This window comes from Engraulis encrasicolus, chromosome 24 (assembly GCF_034702125.1).
Source record: "Engraulis encrasicolus isolate BLACKSEA-1 chromosome 24, IST_EnEncr_1.0, whole genome shotgun sequence".
Lineage (NCBI taxonomy): Eukaryota > Metazoa > Chordata > Actinopteri > Clupeiformes > Engraulidae > Engraulis > Engraulis encrasicolus.
Window position 1 is genome coordinate 32,465,266 of NC_085880.1, and position 6,660 is coordinate 32,471,925.

Below are 6,660 nucleotides of genomic sequence, written 5' to 3' on the forward strand. Positions count from 1 at the left end.
TAGGAGTATCTTACCCAGTCTTTCTGATTAATACATTAGTATATAAGACCAATCAGAGGATGACACAATTAAAATCACACCATTTTCATATTATAAGCCAATGCAAACCATATGTAGGATATTTAGTGATAAGTCTGATTCTATTAGCCACTTGAAAGAGGGCATTTGAAAGGCTGACGACAGCTGATTCAACTTGCGCATCATCACTTTATAATTACAGTTATATAAATAGGGTTTAATATTCCCAGTGCACCATTTATCATGAACTAAAAAAGAACCGTAGAGAACCGAGAACCGTGACCTTGATACCGTGATATGAACCGAACCGTGAATTTTGTGAACCGTTCCAACCCTAGTAGGAAAGCAGAGAACAGGAGAGGAGCGCACAGACAAGGAGAGAAGGGGAGCACAGGCAAGGAGAGACATTGGAAGGGGAGTACTAAGGAGACCAGGAAAGCAAGTTAAAAAGAGGAGAGAGAACAGAACATGACTTGAACAGGAGGAAAAGAGCAAAGAGTAACGTAAGGCAGAGGACAGGAGAGTAGAAGGGAGGTGAGAAGAGAAGAGAAGAGAAGAGAAGAGAAGAGAAGAGAAGAGAAGAGAAGAGAAGAGAAGAGAAGAGAAGAGAAGAGAAGAGAATGAAGAGAGGAGAGCAGAGAGGTCCAGCTTGGCTCTGCCCACCATAAACCTCTATAATCACCTCTAATTCCATGGCCTGGCTGCCCTCCAAGGTGAGACTACCCCGTGACTGTTTGCCAGGCCCCATTGGCGAGGCTGCCCACTGCCCAGTGCCCCACCACCACCACCACCACTCTCCCCAGGCTAAGCATCACCGAGCCATCCACGTGGCAGGTACAAAACGTTCACCACGTGCATCTGCATATTATTCAGTTTCCATTGTGTGGTAAGCACTGCACAGTGCACACTTACTGGATTCTGAGAGTTGAACAGGCTGCCCTGCTCCATAGTAGATCCAACCATTTTCTGAACTTGCTGATCGCAACAAGCAAATAAATTGATAAGATGACAGGACAATAAGTTGACTAAATTGCCAAGGAGGAACACCAATGTTGTAGAGTACAAAGAAGGATTTTTTGGTCCCTTTCCAAGTTGAGGATTGGCCCCTTGCTAACCAAACCTACAACACCTGACTAATGTTTGTATTCTTGGACACGAATGGATGTTAAGTGCTGCTGTCTGTGCGAGTCTTATTTGACATGATCATCAAGTCTTTTCACATCAGAAGCAGTTGACATGTGCGCACTGCAAACACTGCAATGGGAGCGGAACGGAGGTGTCAAGCGTCTTGACACAATAGGAGCCAGAGAGCTGTAAGAGAGCTAACTTCCTTCGTCTCTTCGCAACTCGAGGGATATATCAACTCCATGACTCCACACCTCCGAGTAAAAGGAAGTCGGCTCTCTGACTGTGGCTCCACACCTCGTGTGTCAGACAGGCGTAGTCTGACACTTCAGTTTCGCTCCTCCAGCATTTGCCGTGCACATCCACGCTGAAAATGGAGGAAGGCCGTGTAGGAGGGAGGGAGGTGTTGCTATTTAAAAAAAAGATTAAATATGCAGCATCGACTCATCGGCTCGCATTAAATTAAGGCTTTTAACTTTTTAATTCCACATCAAAAAGAGCCCAGAGCAGAGTCCTCTGAGGCTGACCGCCGGCCAATTTTCCACCTCGGGGGAGTTTGCCCTCCGCCTCTTCTACTCTGGCGCCGGACCAACACGGGGGGTGTGCAAAAAAAAAAAAAAAGAAAGGATAGGGGAAAAAAAGAAAAGAACAGAAAACATATGTCATGTGCTTGTATGCCCCATTGCCAAATCTCAGCTGGTATCTGAGGGATAAATGTGGTCATGCTAATTGTTTTTGTGTCACATTACTGAAATTATGTAATAGGCAGCCACTGAAGCACTTTAGGGTTGGAATAGAAGAGAGATACAGACAAGGGACAGAGACCACACAGCACAGCACAGCACAGAGAGAGAATGTGTGTTCAGCATTGAATTTTGGTGTTATGGGAACTGGTGTACATCCAAGGCAGTCAGATACAGATAGAGGAAGAGAGAGATAACACAGGACAAAAGAGAGAAAGTACTGGTTGCGAGAAAAAAAGAGCGATAGACAGAAGAAGAGAGAGATTGAACAGTAAGTTACATGAGACGGGGAGAGAGAGAGCAAGAGCGATCAGCATTCACTTTTCGGTAATGTGGGAATTGGTGGCACACCCATTAGTCAGCCACTCTCCAGACGATGTTCCCTTCAAAGTCGGCAGTCTGCATCTCCATAATCACCCAAGTTAGGAGGAAATTTATTAGCAAGGATGCAGTACAAATTCCACACATTCCAACGAACAATGAAAATCCACGTGGGAAATTAAAGAGTCGTGGCAGTTTGATCTCCTTAACTTAGCACCCCTTAGATGAGAAGTTCTTGTTTTTTTTCCTTTCTTTCTTTTTTCACTTTAGGGGAGAAAAGGAGGAGAGAACAGCATCAATTCCTTGATGACAGAGAGGGAATTGGATCTGACTTTAGAACATTTGGGTTTAAGGGATTAAATGTTTCAGCCAATATTTGAACATCAGCTGTCTCCACTGAGATCCAGAGAGTTCACCAGAGAGAGAGAGAGAGAGAGAGAGAGAGAGAGAGAGAGAGAGAGAGAGAGAGAAAGGGAGAAGATGAAAAAGAAATGGAGAGGGGGAAAGAAAGAGAGGCAGCAAGAGAGAGAGATAGAGGAGGGGGAAAGGAAGGATAGGACAAGAGAAAGGAGAGAGAACTACACATAGTCAGGCTGGAAAGAGACAGAGGGAGAGGGAGAAGACAAGCGATGTTAGAGCAAGTAGAGAGAGCAAAATAGAGAGCGAGAGAGAGAGAGAGAGAGAGAGAGAGAGAGAGAGAGAGAGAGAGAGAGAGAGAGAGGAGGAGGAAAGAGAAAAAGGAAAGAAATGAAGAGAGGGACAGAAAGAGAGAGATATAGAGAGAGGACGAGGAAAGGATAGATACGTAGATAGAGGGAGAGATGTAGCAGGTGAGGGATGAGGAGGCAGCGGAGCAAGATGGCCCTCTCCTCTCCTCTCCATTCTGCACGCTGACAGACGGAAGCAGAGGGGGAGTAATGGGAGGGGACAGCAAGAAAAATGAGAAGAGGAGGCAGAGGATGAAATAATAAAATGATCTCCAGAACGACAATGACAGCAGAGATGGGAGAGAGAGAGAGAGAGAGAGAGAGAGAGAGAGAGAGAGAGAGAGAGAGAGAGAGAGAGAGAGAGAGAGAGAGAGAGAGAATACATATGAGAGGGAAAATGGAGACAAGAAAGAGGAAAAGAGAGAGGGAGAGTCTGTCTAGAGTGTGTCCACGAGAAAGAGAAAAAGAATGAAAGAATGAGAGAGTGAAAGAGGTGTGTGTGTGTGTGTGTGTGTGTGTGTGTGTGTGTGTGTGTGTGTGTGTGTGTGTGTGAGTGAGTGAGTGAGTGAGTGAGTGAGTGAGTGAGTGAGTGAGTGAGAGAGACAGACAGACAGACAGACAGACAGACAGACAGACAGACAGACAGAGACAGAGAATGTGAGAAAGTGCAAGAGTGAGTGCTACAGTGTGACACGAGCTGGTACAGCAGCACGCATAAGCAGGAGGGAACACAAATAAAGAGGGCAAAAAAAGAAAGGAGAGAATGCATGTGATGCCACATGATGAAGACATCCAGGCACAGCATCACCATGGTCACGCAGGGCCGCTAGTGTGCGATTGTGTGCATTCTGTGTGTGTGTGTGTGTATTGGAAAGGTGAGCAGTCACGAGCCTGCACACACGCACTCTCTCTCTCTCTCTCTCTCTCTCTCTGCCCGCACATCTTTTCGGTGGGCAGTTAGTCAGCCTTCAGCATCTCTTTGCCTTGGCAATCTCCGCTGCTCTCTTCTCACCATCTGTGTGACAGAGAGGTCATCGCAATCTGGGCCAAAAAAGACATGCGCTCCCTCGAATAACAAGGACCTGAGAGGGAGCACACTGGGCCAGAGAGTTCGTCTCTGCCTCAAGTAGACTACATCTTGAAACAGCTGAACATGCTGATGCTTAATACACTGGCAAAAAGCAAAATAATACTGAGTCGGTTGGCTTTAATGAGTGACATCTGAGTACCGCGTGTGAAAGGGTTATCCGCTTCCCCTGCCATTATAACAACTCGACTACTTATATCAAAGTGTACACAAGATAGTCAGGGTCCAGCTATTGAATGTATTAGCATATTAGCAAAGTTTTGTTGTTCAAAAGCCTGACGTTGTGCTTCGTTCTATGCAGATAAAACAGTTATTTATTATACATATATTAACTGCATAATAAACTTAAACTGTTAGCATAGGAATAATTTACTTTTCATGCCTGATGAAAAGATGTCCAAGTAACTCCATGTCTCTGGAGAGATATTGCTGTTTCATTATCATAGGCTATAGCCTACTTTAACATGTTTATAGTTCTGACCAAGTCTTTGTACCAAAAGAGTAATAAACAGCCTTTCTCCTCAAACCCTTAGGCAAGCACTCACAACACATGCCACTCATACAGACTGCATATAGTCGGCAGGTGCACCGTCAAGTTGTCTTCTGGAGTGTGACGACCCTGTTTTCAAATCAAATACTCATCTCTCAGGGGTCTAGACAGACTGCTTTATTACTTTCAGTCCAAGGAGGTCTTCGGTCCCATCGGACTCCTTCAAAGTCGTTTTCACTCAGCAAAATCGAAACAAAACACCCGTGTAATTCTCCCATATTCTCCCCATTTCCCAGACAAGCGCTGCAGCCGCAAAAAAGTGAACTTCGTAAGCATAGTTCAAGTTGCCTGCTGGTATGTGACTAGCCTGTACTGTTGACGATACGGGTCCGTTAACTTGTGCTGCTGAAGTCGTCTTGCTGTAGGTCTGCTGTTGTATAAAACAAAGCCATGGGGGAATGGCAGTAGCCTAATGCAAAGCTATTGTTTGAGAAGAGACTGGGTGTTAAAGGGAAGCGGAATTCCACAAGTAGCCTGGCTACTAAGTATCATTGCACAGGCAGCCAGCTTCCTTCCTCGCGCGAGCATACATTCCAAAATCAAATGAATCACCAAAAGCTAAAACTATGCCATTAAACCAAATCGTTTCCGACAATGACTGAGGTAACTTCTGACATTTTCGAATAAACTATTTGCTTTCGTTGTGGGGTGAAAACAGACCAGACAAGACATACAACGCGAATGGTTGCTGCGTCGCTTCAAGACTCGCCATTCAATCTTGTTACCCTCAAACAAAGCAACTTACCTTTTCACATCCTCCACTGCTACATTTGTATCCAACACTGTTATCGTTTGTGAAATATCCCTCAGATGAGAAACGCTTAAATGAACGCTAACTGCTGCGGCAGCCTGGGACGCTTCGAAGGACTGAATGCATTCTTTCCTGCTAGAGCCTAGCCAATTACTGCGCACTGAACTCGTTATAATACATTACTAGCTGGGTAACACACGTACACACAAGAAGGGAAGGGTGGCGCCATTACCTGCCGTTCGGAACAATGATAATTCCACTACATGAAGATACCCACAGAAGGCGAAACGGGGACGGCAGTGCTGGGCTGACGCAAAGCAAGCATCACTTCACAAACGGCAGAGAAAACAACTCCGTCCCGACTGAGTGATAGCAGAGTGCAACTTTTCAAACTGCCACCACACCAGTGGCCAAATGAAATGCAGCCAGCCAGTCTCCCTGGTATTCGCTGGGATGCTAGAAGGCGGTCGGTTAGGGGAAAATAGTAGCCTAGTCACACGCACACAATCCGTTTTATGTCCTGCTGCGACAGTGAGCTGCGTGAAATTAAAGCATGCACTGTTTCGGAGAGCTTAAATGACTCGTGAAATGTATGGAAATATTCTACATTTATAGACTAATGATTTTAGGCGCGCCTGTCCAATAAATTAACGCACAATTAGTCTCAATATACATTTTCCCGTCTAGGCTATTTTCATTCCCGAGCAGTTACTGCAGTGTTTTATGATATATCAGCATTCAATATGACAACACATAAAGCTGTTTGCTGCCAAATGCTTATTCAGGGCTTAATACACTTGATGAGTATCTGGAAAATATGTTTGTTGATATATGGCAGCCATGGTGGATTGGGAGTGAACATATTGAAGGTCAAGTGCTTTTTTTCTGGTATAGGCCACAACTTAATGTGTCCTTTGTGTTAAAACAGTACTAATGCATGGTCTCAGCCCACATCAGATGCCACATACCAACATGCTTACTCTAGAGGGGCAAATGCAACCTGTTGATCAACACAAACTGACTACAATAAAAAAAAACAGTTTCACAACATATTCCCTAGCTCATCCACCCATATAGACAAGACAAAAACACAGTTCAACATTTCCATCTGCATGAACCTTGCATTTTGCAGAAGGCTCCTTCTAAAACAAAATGCCACCACTTGTATGCTGTAGTGTACTTGTCTGGCGGCAAACGCCATACTCAATCACATTCGAAAAGAATGTGCAAGGCAGCATGGGTACTCCCAGGCTAGTAGTGTACATGATCACTTCATCTAGTAACTCTGTATTCTTGTCTGCACAGACCCCCCTGCAACATCTGCTTTCTCATCCATGTGCAGTGTGTGTCTGTGTGTG

General features: G+C 45.0%; 1 protein-coding gene across 1 annotated transcript in view; it reads right to left on the bottom strand.

Moving 5' to 3' along the window:
- The window catches only part of usp54a (ubiquitin specific peptidase 54a), a 99,042-nt gene extending 92,632 nt beyond the window's left edge, over window positions 1-6,410 (bottom strand). Inside the window, exon 1 of the mRNA XM_063191370.1 lies at window positions 5,535-6,410. The gene's annotated coding sequence lies outside the window, so the exon portion shown is untranslated. The remainder of the gene's footprint in view (window positions 1-5,534) is intronic.
- Window positions 6,411-6,660: the final 250 nt, after the last annotated feature.